We start from the raw sequence: 20,704 nt of genomic DNA, 5'->3' as shown, positions 1-20,704 counted from the left end.
CTGATGTGCCTCTTTAAACACCATTCTTTAACTCTACTGTTAGTTGAGTGCTTGTAGTCCATGTGTTACCTTGCATGAGTCAGTTTCTGATCACAGGGCCACCACTGCCTGGAGGTTTTTAGGGTGGTGGTCTGTTTTCAACACAACATTAATGCTCTCATGAATCAAAACCCCATGTTCATGTTTATGTTATATTCATTCCTGCGCTTCTTATTTCCACTACTATACTGTACAACTGTTAAATGAGATCAATCTTTTGCATAGCCCTTTTCTTCATAGTAATGTAAGGTCCAATGGTGACCATATTTACCCCTTTATATTCTTTACTGAGCAGTCTTAACCAAAATGGCTCAAATCCCATACATTTACCACTCTGTGGTCAGATACAATACTTTGGTTCAGCACTTCCTCCTCATTCTTTTCTATAAGTTCAGGCACTGAGACAGAGTGAAAGATCAGGCAGGAGAAAGAGCTGCACATTTCATGAAGTATTTACAGGTAATACATTTTATTATACCTAGTGCCTTATAAGCAAATAGAAAGTGGCTTTGTAAACCAAGACCATACAACCAAATGATACTACATGTGTGGTTTCAGACAGCACAATAAGGACCTCGACAGGGCTGCATTTCCACACTCCAATTCCCATGTAATCCTGCAGGCAGCCTAAATGGCATCAGCCTGGAGGAACACTGCACCTAACTCGTGGGGGTAGGAACTGCTCCCGGTAACCACCTTCACCCAGTCCATCCATTCATTATTCCTTGATTCCAGCTAGGACAAATATTAAAAGGCATTCCAGGTGGGTTTTGTCCACAGTCCCACAATCCTTTCATGCCTCCCAGCCAAGATGGAGACTAATCATTTGCCTGTCTGTCCTCCATGGTACTTATATACAACATATCACTCCACCATAGACATGCATGCACCCAATCTTGCTTATTTACTTTAAATAAAATAAATAGTTAGCCCAATTGTTGGGTTGGTACTTATTGAAAGGTCATTTAATTGGAAGGCATACCTGATAAAGCTTCCTCTCAGCTACATCTTAAAATGTATTTCTTGATACCTAAAATACATTTAAGAAATCTTTTTACAGAATCTGAGGTATTGTAAAAGCATTTCTGGGTATCTCTAAATCTGCTAGAATATGACTTGTTTGCTCCAGGACAAATTTAGATGCAATAACTCCAGCGTCCAACAAAGTTCTTATACTTCCCAACATTCCTTTCATGTCATTGTCTCCTAACAGAGATTTGAAATTACAGTCACATACTAAGAATGCATATCCCCGTGACTGTAAAATTGGATTAAGCCTCTAGATAGAAACACGGTAGACAGTTGTGTAAAACTTCTATTTTAATATCAGCAATTCTTTAAGTTGTATTTTAAATAATATTTATTGCCATGTTTTTGAGGGTGGCTTTAGTTTATAACTACTTTCCTTGAATTCAGTAGACCTCATATCACTTGACACTGGGGGCATCATTTTTGAAGAAAACAAAATCGAATCATGTATTGCACATAGTCTTTAATGAATTAAATCCATAAAAACATTTATTTGGTGTAATCCATATACTCTAACAATTTTTCAACAAGGGTTATATATCAGACAAGAAATGTGACTGTCACTCATAGGAATTCCAGCTGATAACAGTGTGAGCAACTGTGACGCGGCTTCCTTCATAAACGTCTGTATCTCTGTGTGCTCAACTCCAATTCCAATAAGGGCAAATGTGGGCTATAAGCAATTTCTTGGCACTGGCCATGCCTTTAATTCAAACTATTTTTATTTTAAATGCCATTTATTCTACAACTCTCCCACACACTACAGTTCAAAGCAACAGAAATCTGTTGCTGAGTGACAACTTTGACCTAATTTATCACACCACTGTTGCTGAATCATTTTTGGTCTCAATTTTTATGGTGTTGCCAATGCATGTCCTACAAAATCAAGTGTCTTTGTCATGTATGTATGATTATGGGTATAATAACTATTGCCGTGAATGTTCATTGATTATTTTTTTGATGCTTGTACATAATGGTTGTATGTGTTCCTGATAAATAAAACCTGTTTGCTTGAACATTTTAAACTGACTGCATTTATTGCATGCATTTGATTGATTAAATGCATTTATGGTTGATTAATAATAGCCTTATCCATGCAAGTTATATTACAAACATACTTTCAGTTAGGAAATAATCATTTTTAGAAACTATTTTATTTTAATGTAGCCCTGGGGAAAAGGAATGAACCAACTCGGGATGGTGGGAGGACAGGATCAGTCCATCAAGAGATATGTTCATATGCACACTCAGGGCTGTGTTAACAGATTCATAAGGCCCAGGGCAAAGTAGTACGCTGGGGCCCCTGTTTTAATAGCAAAACAGAAACATACATAGGCATCAGAAACATCGTGGGCCGCTATGTTCCTGGGGCCCATACATTAAGATGACCCTGCAATCAGATCCATCCAATTCAGTCTCCAAGAAAGTCACATCAATTTACTTCAATGTGTTCTTATTAGGTGCACTCATCAGAAATGCATGTTGAGTTGTGTGGGAATGTATTTAAGATATCTGGAAAAGGATAGGAAAGCATTTTGAGATTTCTGGAAGGTCAATTCAGATATCCTTAATTGAAGTTCATATATCTGAAAATGATGTTCAGATCAATTGAAATAACTATGTATTTGCAAAGATACCATAAACTGTATTTCAGATTTCTTCAAATAGAATCTGAGACATTTTGAAATACATTCTAAGATTTCAATTGGAGCAAAAACCTATTTTAAGATATTTGAGATATTTAAAATGTATTTTAAGTATCTCAAGCATGTGTCCAAGTGAAGATATCTGAAACATCCATATCATTTTGAGATATCTCAAATGTATTTCTAGATATCTTAAAATAGCGTTTGTGCAGCTTGTAAAATTTCTTTTTGCATCTAAGTTATTGGAAAATACACTGTAGATATTTTGAAACTGACATGTTTTTGGATATCTACAATTAATTTTACCATGATTATGAATTCAGTGAGAATAAGCATATGGCTAGTTAATAGTTAACCCAAGGATTCTCAATATGAACTAACTTTGCCTCCAAAAAAGTGTTATTTAAAAGTAAAATGATTTCAATCTTTTCAGTGCTCCCATTTTCTTTTCATGGATGCCGCCATTTTGTGAACCAGTTGTTGCCGCATTTCTACACATTTAGGGGTGTAACAGCCAGGACAAACACTACTTATTCATCTGAGTTTGCGGATAAATAACAAAAATTGTGTGTGTATTTACTTAGATAGTGTTCCTGGTAAATTACTTATTTTTGAATCAATTCAGGGTTTTGATTTTGACCTGATATAGTGTTTAAATGACATTCTGGTTGCGAAATGTTTTACTTTTGGCTCACATCTCTACTTCTGAGGCTTTATTTAAAAATTCTCTATCTCTTTCCTGGTGTCAGGATGATTATGACATATCTTAATATGCATTTCAAAATATCTTTAAATGTATTTTGTGCTGTCTCTGAATGTTAATTTGGATTAACCCTAACCCTACCCCTAACTCTTAAGCTTGTTTTTGGTTACCTAATATCTAATTTCTGAGGGTTTATACTAAACTTGCATATCTCAGTAGTTTGTTCACAATTCTGATAACACTTTGTGTAAAGAATTGTTTCCTGGCTTCTGCCTTAAATACACTTACTCTTAATATCCACTGATGTCCTTGAGTATGTGATTCACTGTTTAATCAAAGAATTGTGTTTGATTATCTTTATCAGTGCTTTTAATAATTTTGAAGAACAGGGTTAGGTCCTCATGCAGTGTTCAGATTTAAATTCTGTCAGAATACTGCATGTCCTTAAGTTCTGGGGCCTCATGTATAAATGGTGCGTACACACAAAAATTTTTCGTATGCCCATTTCCACGCTCACACATTTTCACACCAGCTAAATCCTTGGCGTGCGCAAGTTCTCAGTTCGGTTTTGCAAACTGGAGGCACCCAGCGTCAAAACAGTGCTTTTGTTCTAGTGTGGTTTCCCTTTCTTTTTTAGATGCACATCCCTGACTGCTTTATCAAATACACTGAAATTAACCGCATATAACTTATTAGTTTAAGGCATCTGATTGTAATTAACCCATAAAAATATACAGAATGCCCAAACTATTCCAAATGTCATAGCTGCTTTAGCGTTGTTACTCTCAAGTATTTATCCCACTGTACCTGAGTGTGGACAGCTCTCAAGCAGCTGATCGGAAAGAGAACTATCGTTATACAGCATCAAGCACACACTGCCTCAGCCATGCTCTATTTGAACTGTTCCCATACAGTAAACACTTCAAAGCCTTTCCTGTAGGGACCTCATGGTTTAGAAACAGTTTCATCCCAAGAGCTCTAAACACACTCAATCAGTCTATCAAGTGCTCCTTATAGAACTGTTTGTACCTATAAGTACAATTACCTCACTGTAACTTGTGATACAGTTATAATATTGCACAACCTGAGCCACTTTATAAAGAGCGTATTTACATCCATCTATCCATTATCCAGCCCGCTATATCCTAACTACAGGGTCACAGGGGTTTGCTGGAGCCAATCCCAGCCAACACAGGGCGCAAGGCAGGAAACAAACCCTGGGCAGGGCGCCAGCCCACCGCAGACGTATTTACATATGATGACAATATCATTTTTAAGATGAAATGCAGCAAAATATGTTTTTTACATTATACAGATAAAATTTTAACATCATTTAAATAATCTATAATTAAACGTGAGGACACTGTGTTAAACTGCGCTAGCAATGATCTGGCACCCTGTTCAAGGATTGTCCCTGCCTTGCGCTGTATTCTTGCTGGGACTGGCATGACACTGGATGGATAGATGGATAGAATAATTAAACATGTACTACAAAGATATTTCACTGTTCCTTAAACGTTTTGAAGAATCTGCATTCTAAGATTACAGATGGCTTAACATCTATTACAGAACTGATTGTGTAGCGATTGGGTACTTAGAGAAAGAAAAGGAAGGACAGGAATTGGAGGTTGGTACGTTTGAGAGAGACAGTACTGCTGCAATAAATTATTTCATTGATGGTTGTGCACCGCGCAGCAATGCATCTTTTGTGAGGCAGGAACAATCTCTGGAACTATCACTGTGCCACTGTGTTCCTGTGTTTAATAACATGCTTTTATTCTTATCATCATGAAAATTATATCAAATATACATCTCAGTATTTAATTTATTCAGAGAGCTGTAATATCATGAATGTAATGGATTCTGTGTTCTGTCGGAGGAAGAGAAAGCTTGTTTAAGAAGCATGTAGTGATTCACACACAAAGAAGAACACATACAATACAAAGAATTTAACGTGCTTTTTTAGTTACAATGGTATTTGAGAAATTAGTAAATTAAATGATTTTAAGATTAAGTTTATGATGTTCTACTTTGATGACAAAATAAATTACATTTCAAGCTTTTTTTGCCACTGTGTGCCTGTTTTTTGTCTTTTCTCTGTACTCTAATAAGCTTCCATATGACTCTCAGATGGCGGGCTACAACTCGCCTTTTTACGGCGACTTTGATATCTGACAACTTCTTTTTTATTTTTTGTTTCCCCCCCGATTACTTTGCCATTGTCTTTTCACAGAATGCTGAGCTTAAGGGCTATTTATATTGATTTGCATATTCAAAGAGGCATAGTTCTGGGAGGAGTTGGGAAGTGGCAGCAGTAGCGTGCATGTGCGTTACTTTTCAAGCTGACCGGGATTTATGTAGCGGAAGAACGTGGAAGTTGGCGTACGCATAGATTCATGTTTCTGGATTTTTTTGTGCGTATGCACATTTCCGCTTTTGTCCGTATGCTATGTTTTAGTGTGATTTCTATGCATGGTGTTATGCATGAGGCCCCTGGACTCCACTGGTTGATCTCCTCTGTGCAGCCTAAACCTTTACCATGTCTTTTATGTAGTGTGGTAACTAAATTGCACAAATGAGTCTCACTAGTGCATTATATAGTCTGAGAATAATGTCCCCTTACAAATAATCATCTGTTTTTACAATATAACCTAAGTTTTTTTTTAATTGCTTCCATACATTGCCTATACCACAGGAGTAAAGGCAAAATATATGAGAGGCCTCCAAAAATAAACTAAGAAGCAGATCAGGCTCTTCACCAACCTGCTCAGAAGGTGCTCACATTAACTTAGCTAGGCCCCTAATACTACTTGTATGCTTCAGCGGGAGTACGTCCAAAAATGGGAAGTTAGCAAAGCAACTCAGGATGTCCACATATCTAACAAAAAGTCACCAAAGAGGGAGGATAACCATCAACACCTAGTTTATGAATGAAAGGGCAAAACATAATCTTTCTAAACTGAAGGGGTATTTACAAAACAAAAATTAGAAAAATACAGCAAAATGCTCAACAGTACAAAAAGAAACAAAGGAAGTTCCCTAAATGTTGATCTCCCAGCAAAGAAATCCCAATGAACAGTATTACCCTGGGCTGGGCTGGGCTGGACACAAACTGGGTGAAAAAAAGTAATTTTCTATGAGCACCATTTTAGTTTCATCTTCCCTTTTTCCATGAATGGCTTTCCAATCAATGTATAAAAAGTAGAAACCCTTATGATCGATGCATTAAAGAAGTCCCCGGGAGTCTAGGAACCCCTAATTAACCTGAACATCAAAATTATAAAATTTTTTAAAACATATTATTTCATAAAGTGACTAGTCAACTAGCTTGGGGGAATTCAGGTGGGCTGAGATTAAAGGCCAGCTGCTGGCCTGGGGTCTGAAGGCTTTGCATCAATCTACTTGTAACTGGTTTCTCAAGGTTAGCCTGAAGAGGAAGGGATAAGATGGGTTTATGAGCCTGTGGAAGGTGGTAGTTTTTTAGAAATATAATCATGGACTGGATGTGGGTCTGAATCATGTCTAAACAGGACTGGAATAAGGCGGGGCAGTCGGACTGTACTGATATCTCTTTGGTCTGGAGGATACCAGACTGACATAAAGACAAGGTATCAAAGAAACTCTCTATCATTTTCCATCCTGAAGAGAGACCATCTCTCAATCTATCTGTTTCATCCATTCAGATGACATTCTAGAACAAGGGACATACTGGACTATATCACATCAGAGACCAGTCAACATAAGATAGATGTATTATTTACCCAAAAGTCATTGTACTCTGCTATTGTGGGTATATGATCTATAATGCATGAATATATGTGTAAGCCTCTCTCCTCTGTGTTCTGTTTCTCTGTCTAATTGCCTGGGGTCACAGATGAAAAGGAAAGGGGGAAGTGTTAAACTACAATAGCAGCCAACCCTTATAGTGTGGTTAGAGTATGGAATTTGGAAACAAACAAAATAAATATTTCATTCAAATTTCTCAACCTCAGAAATCCCAGAATACCTATCAAAAAGTTTCATGAATTTGGGACATTTTCTTCGGGTCTACATAATAAAGAGTGTAAAGGGGAGAATAGGGTCACCCTAGGCCTCTACCATGACAAAAGAATGTTATAAAAGATTCAGTACCCATTACTGAGGTTGCTAGAAAGTATTGTGTCAGCCTATTAACCAGCCCTCTCGGACCAAATACTCCAGCAATGAAGGAGAACGCATCCTTTGATTTAGAAGGGCAGATACTTATTAATAAATTGCAGCCCCATGCAAGTGTCAGGGATTGCCTTGATCTGAGTGTAGCGGTGGGAAGCAGAAAGTGACAGGGATTGCTTATACCATGATACCGACAGAGTTCACATTGCAGGGGAATTCCAGCAATCATTTGTTATTTGAAGGTGTTTCTTGTGGCCTGTAAAAATGGGAAAAGTAAGCAATCAGCCTAGTTAGGCTTTTAGAGTATGGCGTTGCTGTCTATTATGTTTCAATAAACAAGCCAGGCAGGCAGTGTGGTGCAGTGGTTAAAGCTTTGGACTTCAAACCATGAGGTTATGGGGTCACATCCCACCACTTACACTTTGTGACCTTCAGCAAGTCGCTTCACCTGGCTGTGCTCCAATTGGAAAAACAAAAGAAATGTAACCAATCGTATCATAAATGTTGTAAGATGCTTTGGCTAAAAGCATTGTTCAAATAAATAAATGTTATTGGGCCATCATTCAGTGTGTGCCTCTGTCCTCCCATTTTGGTGCTCTCTACAATATGCTCAAATATGAATTCAGAAAAAGATAATTGTTAGGATGTTTTATTTTACTTTTGCATGCTTTTACTAGAAAATGGTGTGCTAAGTCCTTGAATGCTTTTAACTAGTTAGAGGAGCAGTAGCACCATATCAAATAGTTCATGACACACATCTGCTTTTATTTGCATGATAAATAGGTATTTTAGTATTGCACTCACAGCATCCGAGTATGTATGTCTCGTGAAAGGTGGCTGTTCTGCATGATGCTAGATAGAAGGACAAGGTTGTATAGTTAATTTTCTGTGTATTTCATAGTACCAGCGTAGTTCAGGTACTCCTGAGTATCATGGGTTATTTTACCACAATGCCCATTTTAACATCTTTATCACACATACGGTATGTTTTGTTAAATCAAAAATTTGGTTCTATGTTAAATATCACAACTTTTTAAACAGAGGTTTAATTCCCTATTTATTTGATAGATTGGCTAGCTTAATTGCCCGCTGATGTGGTTCAGGGTAAAGTTACTGCCCTATGTCTTGTTTATTTAATATTTTTGTTATTTTATAAGTTTTTCATCTTTTATTATAAATTCTATTTTTATTTTTCCTTTATATAAATGTATGTTTTTCTTTGATACTGTATCGATTAATGATTTAGTTTGTAAGTATTGTGCTTTAATGTTCTTTGAATATATTCCTTGTCTTCTATGAGTGTAACCGCAAGGGGTGGGTCCACCTACAGCCTTTAAATTCAGGTTGAGGAAGTTCTCCTCAGAGTATTATTGACATTGTGCTAAAGCAGTGTGACTTGTTATTCTGGGATCGGATGATGAAGCGAGAAGATTGATCATGCTCCGGGGTCAAAACCAAAAAGGCAAAATATATAAAGTCGCACCGAAGACAATTACATAAGTGTACTTCTGGGAAATTCTGGGTGGTTGCCTTGTCAACAGTAAATGTGAAACTCACTATAATGGTGCCGCCAGGGCCAGCACCACTATTAAGTCAAATTAGGCATTCGCCTAGGGCACAGATCATAATGGGGGGAAAAAACCCAGCCGCACGGGTTAGCTACCGAAAAGTTGATTGACACCCTAAAAACTTAGGCCTAGGGCACAAAATAACCTGGCACTAGCACTGTGTGTCACCCATCAATATTCAAAATGACACCACGATTAGACATTTAAATATTTTAACTTAGTCAGAAATTAAGATAAATATTTATCAGAAACCCCAGAACAGCCATCAAGAAGTTGTAGGAACTCCTTGGGAAAGTTAATCAAAATTAGTAAAGAACATCAATCATAATAGTTGTGGTTTGTGGAGTTAAGAGCATTTTTCATGAGAATTTTTTTGATATTTCTAGTTTTTGAATTTTTGATTCAGTAGTTTCATTATTGAATTTTAGACTGGTCTTATTTGCCTTGCTCACACCCTATGGTGTACAAAAAAACCACAAGGAGTACACCTTTTTATAATATTTGAATAAATAAAAACAGTGTAGAAGAAATGTCCTTAGTTAATGGGCATCCAAACTTTGCTCTGCCCTACCTTTTGTACCAGTATTAGATGAGCTCAATCAGTCTGTACATTGAAATCAAGGCTGATGAATTATTATTTTATTATTCTTATGCTTGACAGAGCTGTTGCTGAGGTTGTTATTACATTTTTATGTTGCTTTTTAATCAATTGCACTTCCAGAAACTGAGTTTGTCTTGCCATTGCTACATCATTTACATTTTCTTTCACTTCTCAGTGACTGTGGTGTTACCTGGGCCTCTTTTCAGCCATTGTCTTGGACTTTTACTATTTGGATTGGGCCTTTTGCATTTCAGGTTGGAGCTTTGCTTTGCTGATGTCCAGTGTATATACTGTGTGCTGATGACATCCTTGCTGGTAGATTGTACTGAGAGGTTGGTGTCGCATGTTGTCTATGTGTGGGACTTTGACATGATCAAAGTGTTTAAACTTATGATAGGGTTTAGTACAGTAGATCCTCTTTGGACCTTTTGTGTTTGGGGACAGGCTGACTAGAGTGAAGCCTGTTTCTCAAACAGATTTTGCAAAGTGCTGTTCTGTCCAGTGTGATTTTGAGGCATCTTTTTTGCCATTTTGTGTCACAGTATCTCAACACCTACCTTGCTGTACCACTTTTTGAATCCTCCTGCTTGCTCCATCTATTTTTGTATTCTTCTCTGCCCCCTCTACCTTCCTCCAGGTGAACTCTTACCAACTCTCCATCCAACTTATGGTCAATAGGGTGGCATAACACATTGACTGCTGGACCATTTATTACCTGGACACTGCAGTATCAGTTTATGCATATTTAATAAACAATGAATTATATCAAAATTCATAAAAATATCAAGAAATATATTAGAAAGCAATGGTATTGACTCTGTCAAAAATGTAAAGAAACTCGTAATTACTTTATTTTGACCAGCAACACCACTAAAAATCTCCATTTAAATGAGAGTCTTTGAAGGATGGCACCACACAAGTGCACACTTAGAAGCATATGTGCTAGAAATAAAACGCATTTCTTTGCATTATCCATACTTGTTGCACGCAACACATTTGGTGGTTGGTCACTGTTTGTAATCAGTGGGCAGCAGAACGTCCATGTATTACTTTCCTGATAGTAGTGACAAGTTGGATGCCTTGTGATTAAGAAACGCTTTTGGGGCCTATCTGCATTAGTGCCAGAACATAGAGGCCCCACATCATCTAATTGATTGTCACTATCTTGATCACTGTCATTATCATCAAAATATTCTTCTTGCAATAAACTTAGTTGTTTTAAACATCAGCAAAATTTGACCTTTTCCGCAATGACATAACTACGTACAGTCCATTTATAACACTCCTTTACGTAAGCTGATGCCCCTAAAAAAACAAATTTCATGGCTATCCACTTGTAGTGGATACCTGAGACACAGTGGCAAAGCCATTCATCACGCTGGCTCTGTCTATAGTGGTTGTATACTGAGATATGAGTTGCATTATATATCATGCCTAGACAGGCTCAATGAGATACGACTTAACTCGTACCTCGTGTTCAGGGCTGCTTTGGGGGAAATCCCATCTACCACTTCCTAGATAAGAAAGGGGCTAAGAAAGAAGAAGAAGTAGTAGTAGTTCAGTACAATATATTTTATCTGCCACTGTGGCATAACTCTGTACTGATAATGCGTGGGATTCTTACAGGAAGAGAACAATTTAAAAATTAGAAATTCTGTAGACTCTATCTGTAAGAATTACTTGTCAACACAACAAAATGTGTGACATTTAATAAAAAATCTGTCATCTCGTGTACCATTTCTGAGAAAACAAGAGGATTGGTAACTTACAGAAAGGTAACAAATTTTTTTTATTTTTTTGCTTTGGCAGTTTTCGTATGTTCTCCCGCTACCCAGCTCCACTCAGGTGCCCTACTTTACAGTGAATGCTGAAAAGTGTGAGAATGTACCAGCTAAAATGAGAAGCTCCCGAAGCGATTTCAGCCGCATCCTAGAGTAGTGGCTACAGTGTCCATTGTAGACATTAACCTGCCCGACATGACTTTCATAAGCGGAGTGTACTGTAGAACTTGAACTGGACTTCTTTACACTGATTCTGGCTCTGATTGCCATGGATACAGACTGGACAGTTTTTTGTGTGTAATTTTTCAAAGCTCATGAATAGCACTCCATTAAAGCTGTGTAGGAGGAATGTGACAGTGTCATGTGACAGTTAATCTGAATGAGAGGGCTTACCCCCACTATCATCACCACCACCACCACAGCTTTAATAGAAAATCACTGCAATCAACTCCTAAGGAGCAGGTACCTTAGAGCAGGGAACAATCTGCACGTCACTTCTGCATCCAGCCTCCTCAGAAAATCTGGCACAATTAAATAAGGCAAACATGACAAAAAGAGTGTGCTGCAGAAGAGAGAGACATTCTCTTGGGAAAATGATTTGTCAGTGGCTCTTGAAAATCTGCAGGCGTGAAAAGGAGGTACTCTGCATTAAATCTCGCCCTTCCATATCCCCCTGGCAAATCCCATTAGACCCCTCTCTGACTGAAAGGACAGTGCCCTCTGTATGTCATTGAGTACATACAACAGCTACTTTGTAAGGCTCTCCAAACAGGAAAAAATTACATTTTTGACAGTTTATCTTACTTTAAAGGGAAATGCAAGCATGCATTTTTATAGTGAGCAATTATGCTATCATAGGCAGTGGTTCACAAAATAAATTGCTGTGTTTTTTAACTCTTGACCCATGTCCACCTGTCAATTAAAGAATAAAATCAAGCAGCATAAAAAAAAACCTTAAGCCAGATTTGGCACACCATAATAAGGCATTGTTTCCTTTTTGCCCCTTTTGACTTATCAATCCTTCCAAATTCAATATATTATCAGATAAGAATCTATCCCAGCAGATCTAGAGAGCACAGTGAAAACTAGATCTGGATGGGACATCAGTCCAGTGCTGGGTGTGCTCAAGTTCAGTTTTACACTTATTGGCATCCTTTCTGTATACTGTATAAATAATTCTTGCACAACTCCCACAGACTACATACCTACAGTAATGATTAATTACATTTATATTTATTTAGCATTTTTCTAACCTACTCAAAGTGCTTTACATAGACAGTGGGGAACCACTTCAAACACCACCAATGTGTAGGATCCTCCTGGATGATGCAACCATTTATGCACTAATACACTCTCCACACAATAGCTATTCGGTGGTAAAGGGTTGAGAGATAGAGGATGATTAGGAACCCAGAATGACTAGACTGAAGTGAATAATTTTGCCAGGACATTGGGGAACACCCTAATCTTTTCCAAAGTTTCCAGAGATCTTTTATGACCACAGAGAGCCAGGATCTTAGTTTTAGTTCTCATCTGAAGAACAGCACCAATTGTTATGGCACAGTGTCCCTGTCACTGCACTGCGGCATTGGGATACACATACAGATCATAAAGTGACCGCCACCCAATGGCCTCACCAACACCTTTTCCAGCAGCAACCAAAGATTTTCTTAGATAGCGTTGTGAACTTGGAGTCTCAAAGCAGATAAATCCCAATAAGATCCAAAGTATGTTCACACGAATATCTGTACATACATGATGCTCCATAGAGCACACAAGGCAAAAAGGAGTTGTCTGTAACATAAAAGACAATCCAAATCAAACGGGTCCCAAAATAGAACCCAGTACCAAGGTCAAAACACAGAGCCAAAGGTCCAGAAAATCCAAAAAATCACAAAGCACATTGAGTTTACAAAAAACACAAGATGTCACCACTGATAAGCATATTCAAAATGAATCACCAGGAACTGTGGGAGACCCTCTGGATTTATAAGGTGCAGGGCAGTTCTTGTTGCTGATTAGCAGGTGGTGGTCTCAGCTCTTAGGGAATCACCAACAAAACACATGGAACATATGTACTGACATTTAAAGATACAGTACATAATTAACCAAATAACAGACAAAACAAGACAAATAATCATGGAAAATCAACAAACACAATAATAAAACACATATATACTATATCACTCATATAGAGTCAATGTAATGACACCACTTAACCTAAAATTTAGTTAGCATGTCCAGCAGGGAGCATTAGCTCCATGAACAGACCAGGTTCAATGTTCAGATATGCACTGAAAAGGTAGTTCTGCTTATAGCACCAGCTCAAAGCCGCAGAGACAACAAAGTAACCACAACAACAAAAACCTTATTACACAATCATTCAGCATGCAATCTACATCAGGATTTGCCAGGTAAACCCCACTTTAAATGTCAGCAGGGTGTTAATGTAGTAGTTCTTCCCTCTCTTAGCTGAGATGCTGTCAGTGTTCAGGCTGTCATCTTCTCCAGGTGCTATCAGATTATGCAGAGGGGTAGAAGGTTACGGAGGGCTGCAATTCAAAAGTCCCATTGATGGGCAGGTCAGTGGCTGTAGTGCTCCAGTGGGTCCATGGCCCAGCAGCAGAGGGATTTTGAAATGCCAGAGTGTAGTAAGACTTTAAATAACTTGAATCAATCAATCAGTGCCCCATTTAGGTAGACATTTCTGGGCACAAACAACTTTCTTAACATTTCTCCTGGAAAAACCACAAAGTAATTTCTCAAACTGATACAGCATAATTGTCAATGAAATAAGAAAAATGTATAATAAAAAATGAATAGCAAGCAATCTACCATAATAATAAGTAGAAATAAATTATCTATCACGCGTGAAAGAATAATATGTCATAATAATTTGTATATATTTCATAAGCAGGCTATATGTAAGAGTGCAAATTTATGAAGTTGGCCTCCGCAGCTACCTACTGTTCATTAAAAGCTTTGTTTCTTATCCACATATATCTTCAAACAGGCGTAACTGCATTTCTGATGGTTTCCAAATACTGTAGTTCAAATCCACTTATCTGAAAGGCATTTCAGCTACAGTATGACTTGTACAAAGAACTCCACAATCCAAGTGTTTTGATGTTAAAGATTTTAGTGAAATTCAAGCAAACAGTTCACACAAAAAAATAAGGAAAAAGGTTGATAACACATGCAAAAAAGGGAAACAAGGGAAATTCTTGTCTATAGTAAGTATCTAGGTTAAATTTCTTAAGATTTCTATCTATTATCACATATCCTAGGACATACATTTGAACCTACATGCATAGGTCAGAAAACAATATCCCATTAACGCCTTCCTGTTTCTATCTAGCTGTCTAAGAGCTATACTACTGTCACACAGAACTAACATTAAGAACATGCCATTACTTTTAACTCTTAGGGGATGAAACAGAACCTTCCATTATCTGTGTTAAATCTATATTATATTTAAATTCAAACTAAGCAAAATTAAGCAAAATTTACCATCAATACCAACTCAAAGGATTTGGCTATTACACTGTCAGAGCCACTGCTTTAACATGCTAGCATTCTTAATTCACTTCTGGTGTCCATGGGGATGAGGTGTACTGTTTATCAGATAGTATCCTGCTTGCCTTTGGATTAGGTGTAACATTCCCAACAGAAGACGTTCCTTAGAGACTCAGCCCCCTCAGCCTGTAAGAGTAGATCACTCCCTTTAGTCTATGGATGCACTTAGTTGCTCTGTCACTTTCTTTCTTGGTTTCTTCCAGCATGACAGCATTACTTTATTGCATATTCTGTTTTATAATTTATTCTTCTCAGCAAAGCTTTAGAAATGAGTACTGCCACTGCAATGGCTAGTCCTTTTTTCAGTTAGTCCTGAACAGGGTTATGGTGGGGAGTGGTGGGTGCTGGAGTCTAACCCAGTCTACAAAGTGCAGAAGACGGGAACAAACCCCAGACAAGGTACCAGTCCATCACAGGGTGAACACACACACACACACACCCCATACACTATGGCCAGTTAAATGTTGTCTATCCACCTAACCAGCATGTCTTTGGACTGTGAGAGGAAACTGGAGCACCTGGAGGAAACCCACACAGACACGGTGAGAACATGCAAAACTCAATGTAGGGATTACCCAGGACACAAACTCTGGTCTCCTTACTGCGAGACAGCAGTGTTATAGCGGTGCCACTGTACCACCTTCAATTTATAAAAGCCTCTCAAAAACAGGAGCTAGCCCATAGTTTGATTTGTGAAACTAGTGAAAGAAATTCCTTGATGCACTTTTTGACACACAGCAGCCAACCTACTTGTATGGTTGGAACCCTTTCACCATAGTTCTTATGGCTAGTGATTTCAGAGCATCTGTTTATTTACCTTGACTTGATTCTCAGCCCAGACTATATGTGATTGTTTATGTGGCTCTCTCTGTTTTCCCCTCACACCCCAAAGAAATGGGTATTAGGGGATTTTCTGCCATTCCTCTCTGCAGATCCCTCAAATTCTGTCAAGTTGGATGGTGACCATTGGTGGACAGCTATTTTCAGATCTCTCCAGAGACATTCGATTGTGTTTAAGTCTAGGTTCTGGCTGGGCAACTCAAGTGGATTTTCAAATATGTCCCTAAACCACACCTGTTGTGTTTTTGCTTTGTGCTTAGACTCACTGTTCTGTTATAGGGTGAAACTTCGGCCCAGTCTGAGGTCCAGAGCACTCTGGAGCAGGTTTTTATCATGGATAACTCCATACTTTGATCAGTTCAGCTTTCCCTCAACCCTGTCTGTTCTCCCAGTCTCTGCTGCTAAAAATCAAACCCACAACATGATGCTGTCACCACTGTGCTTCATCATTGGAATAGTATTGCACAGGTAATGAACAGTACTTGGTTTTCTCCATGACATGAATCTTAGTTTCATCAGACCAGAGAATCTTCTTTCTCATTGTCTGACAGTACATGAAGTGTCTTTTTTCAAACTTAAAGGGAGCTTGCATGCATCTTTTACTGGGGAGAAGTGTCTATCTGGTCATTCTGTCACAAAGCCCATATCAGTGTAGTGTTGCAGTGATGGTTGCCCTTCTGGATGTTACTCCCATCTCCACATAGTTTCTCTGGAGCATAGCCAGAGTAACCTAGCAGATTGTTAGTCACATCTCTTACCATGGCCCTTCTCTCACATTTGGTCAGTTTGACTAGGCAGCCAGCTCTAGGGAGAGTTGTAGTTGTTCCAAACTTCTTCCTTTTAGGAATTATAAAAGTAACTGGGCTCTTGGGAACCTTCAATTCTGCAGGGATTTTTTTGTAGCTTTTCCTAGATCTGACTGACCAATGCTGTAACTTTGGAGCTCCTCTTGACTACACTCCTAGCACATCGCACAATGGTCTTTTAAACTTGCCTGTTTTTGCCCAGCACCCTGGGTCCCCTGGCTGATCAAGCATGGCACCTTAATACCCTGCTAACCAGCATCCCAGCACACTCTCTGACTGACCCAACTCAGTTGCTTCTTCCCTCTGAGCTGCTAATTTTCACACAAAATAATAATAATAAAAATAAATCCCTGGCAAAGCAGACAAGGCAGCAACTGAAAGGCTGTAAAATCAGAACCTTCCAAAATATCCTGTCACCTCGAACCGGGGAGCCAGGGAATAAAGGCTGCAGTGAGTGACCAAGCGCCGTTTAGCTGTCCAACGGTGAGGAGACGAATGTGCCTCGAAACAATCCCATCTCTAAGATCTGCAGGCAATTCGCTTGACCTCTTGGCTTGATTTTTGCTCTGATACACATTGTTGTCTGTATGACCCTCTATAGACAAGTACTGTATGTGTCTTTCCTAATCAAGCCAAATTGATTGACTTAACCACAGGTAGATTCCAAATAAGGTGTAGAAACATCTCAATGATGATCAACATAATGGTATGCACCTGTGCCATATTTCAAGTGACATCACAAAAGGTCTGAATTCTTATAGTATAATATTTCATTTTTTTAATCAAAAAGCAAAACATTATAAAATTCTGATTTTGATTTGCCATTCTGGGTTATTGGGTGTTGCTTCATGTGGGAAAAAATTTATTTGAATGTTTCTAGCACAAGCTGCATTTGTGGTGGAGGGAGGAGGGTGGGCTTGGATCGATTTTGGTGCCCCAAGGTTGATGCCTACTCAGTCTAGGCCTAGAGCTGGCTATCTATCTATCTATCTATCTATCTATCTATCTATCTATCTATCTATCTATCTATCTATCTATCTATCATTAGTCACTCATGATCTATCTACTGCTTTATTGAGCTAGGTTGATATTTGTATTTACCACTGTGCTTTACCTTATATTAGACTTGCAACTACATTTATATTTACTCATGCACATATTTATTAAAATTATTATAATTATCTTGTTACATTGTCTTTTTGAACTTTGTACTACTGTTCTATTGATTCCAGATGTGTGTGTGTAAGCAGTTTAAAAAATATCTCGATTTATGGATGAATGAATGGATTGGTGACTAGTACTTAAGTGCTTTCACTGCGGGAGAGAAAGTTTACAAATAAAATGCAGTATTTTTCTTCTTATTCTCCTTTTTATTAGTATTCCTATTCTTAGTAATATTAAACGAGAAGTCTGTCAGCTTTCTTCTGTTTGTGTGTTTTTCCAAAGTGTCTAATTTAGTACAGCGCTTTCCATTACTCTGATTTGAACTCGCCTAGACACTGAGCTGCTAGGTAAAATATAATAATAATAATAATAATAATAATAATACAGTATTTATATAGCGCCTCTCCCAAGCTGAAGATAACATTTTACAGCCGACTGGTCTTAGGAGGAGAAAGAACGACTTCATAAAATAGAGAATACGTTTTATTTATTATGACTGTTTTAAGGTGACTATTCATTTTTGCGAATTACCTGCCACCTTAACTCCATGCACATACCCTGCGTAAACCATCCGCTCTGTATCTCTCGTTCTTTTATTCACCAAGTAGAATATCATTGGGTTTTCTTTCCCCCCATATCGCCGTACAATTGTTCATTTTGCCTCATTTGCACTTTTTTCGCTTTATTCTCTCTATACACCCAACTCAGGCTCCACGGATGCGTCTATGCGCCTGTCTCACTTACGGCATCGGAGCTGAATGCTAATTGTCATTCAAGGTACGGCTGAGGAAGAAGGAGAGAGAGAGCTGTGATTTGCTGCCTAGAGACGGGGATGAAAGAGAGAGAGGGCGCGCGCGCGCGAAATGTGTGTGCGAGCCCGAGTGTGTGCGCGTGTGTTCACAGCCCCATCAGCTCTTAAATTCAATGTGATCAGGACAGTTTTTGTCTGCAGAGAAAGGAAAAAGCAACAGCTTCTAGCCTACCACCCAGCAATAGAGGGCACGACTGCAGCAATTTTCACAACTTTTCCTAAATATTACTGGCTTCATGAGAAGGCACTCGGACAACGTATCATTTTTTTAATCAGAATCGTGCTGAAAATTTTTCAAAGAACATCCGAAAAGAAGACATGCAAGGCGATACAATGTAGACGGTATCCAAAATTCAAAGCAAGGGCTGCGTATCTGTTTCTAAACAGAATGAAACGGGGACTCACTGACTGAGACAGAGTCGGAAAGGATTTTTGCATTCGTCTCCCCACCGTTGGACGGCTAACCGGCGCTTGGTCACTCACTGCAGCCTTTATTCCCTGGCTCCCCTGTTCGAGGTGACGGGATATTTTGGAAGGTTCTGATTTTACAGCCTTTCAGTTGCTGCCTTGTCTGCTTTGCCAGGGATTTATTTTTATTATTATTATTTTGTGTGAAAATTAGCAGCTCAGAGGAAGAAGCAAACTGAGTTGGGTCAGTCAGAGAGTGTGCTGGGATGCTGGTTAGCAGGGTATTAAGGTGCCATGCTTGATCAGCCAGGGGACCCAGGGTGCTGGGCAAAAACAGGCAAGTTTAAAAGACCATTGTGCGATGTGCTAGGAGTGTAGTCAAGAGGAGCTCCAAAGTTACAGCATTGGTCAGTCAGATTTTAAGAGTTCATCTGCATCAGATTGTTCACAGGGTGCTACGTGAATGCACAGCCAAACACTGCGTGGTTTCTCATTGTGTCAGTGGTCACTGGTTATTGTGCAGTACCAAACAGCGGTTAAAGAGTGTGGCAAAAAAGAGACTGGGTAATCAAAGTGTGACGCATAAGGTCTGAAAAAGATAATGATAGGGCAGCAAGGCACAAATCACTTGTAAAAGAGGCCATCCCTACCGCCTCAAGTGCACTTGATCTGAGTTTATGACTACTGTAATCACTGCTTGAGAGTATTTTTAAGTTTTCTGAAGTCCATCTTGGATAAGGGTTAGCTGCTTTAGACATTTCCTTTGTTCCACACAATTTACCTTTGGCCTTCGTGCCTTGTGGTGCCATCCACTGTTCAAATCAGCTGTCTCCTGGCAGTTGACACTCCTGATTTCTCTTTCTGGGGAATGACCTTACTGTTGTAATAGCACTGCCTGCAACTAAATCTGCTGTGCCTCAGCCATGATTGGTGTCAACAGCCTCCACTCGGCGGGCCGCCTAAGGTCCCGCTCCCTCTGCTCTGTCCGATATGGCCGGGATTTTCGCATGATGGACCCCTTCAGGTACCCTCGTCCACCTCGTTCCCGTTCTCTTAAGCCTTTGGTTTTCCCTGATCTGCTGGGTACCAAGCCACTGGACACTCACCACCAGCAACAGCAGAACAAAAAAAAGGTAATTTAATGTCAGTTTTTTTTAGTGTGGTAGAAAAAGTTAAGTTATCCTTGGAATAGTTTCTTCATCTTTTTTGGTTGTATTATTCTTAGACACTTAGACTACTGTGATGAATAATTTCACTATTTTCATGTATTCAGTATTAAACCATCATCTTGATATTCACTTGCACAGCTTAAAGATCCTAAAATATAAACCATCATTCACCTTCTTGGACATGTAGTAGCAGCACATTAGAACCTCTAGTCATATTTATGGTCAAGGAGGAACATTTGAAAATACTGTACAATGTATTAATAAAATATAGACTGTATACATAATGTGTTCATGAGGCTCTTCTTGAAGCATCAATCCACAACAAGTCACACACAAACTGTACATATTGTGCATATATATATATATATATATATATATATATATATATATATATATATATATAGATAGATA

At 38.7% G+C, this 20,704-nt stretch overlaps 1 protein-coding gene across 1 annotated transcript in view; it reads left to right on the top strand.

The window, feature by feature from the left end:
- psda (pleckstrin and Sec7 domain containing a) overlaps positions 1-20,704 on the top strand; it is a 176,935-nt gene that overhangs the window by 93,920 nt on the left and 62,311 nt on the right. The window lies entirely within an intron of this gene.

Source organism: Erpetoichthys calabaricus, chromosome 2, assembly GCF_900747795.2.
Source record: "Erpetoichthys calabaricus chromosome 2, fErpCal1.3, whole genome shotgun sequence".
In the NCBI taxonomy this organism is placed as follows: domain Eukaryota; kingdom Metazoa; phylum Chordata; class Cladistia; order Polypteriformes; family Polypteridae; genus Erpetoichthys; species Erpetoichthys calabaricus.
Note: the sequence above shows the minus strand (reverse complement) of the source record. Positions and strands in the feature narration are given on the sequence as shown.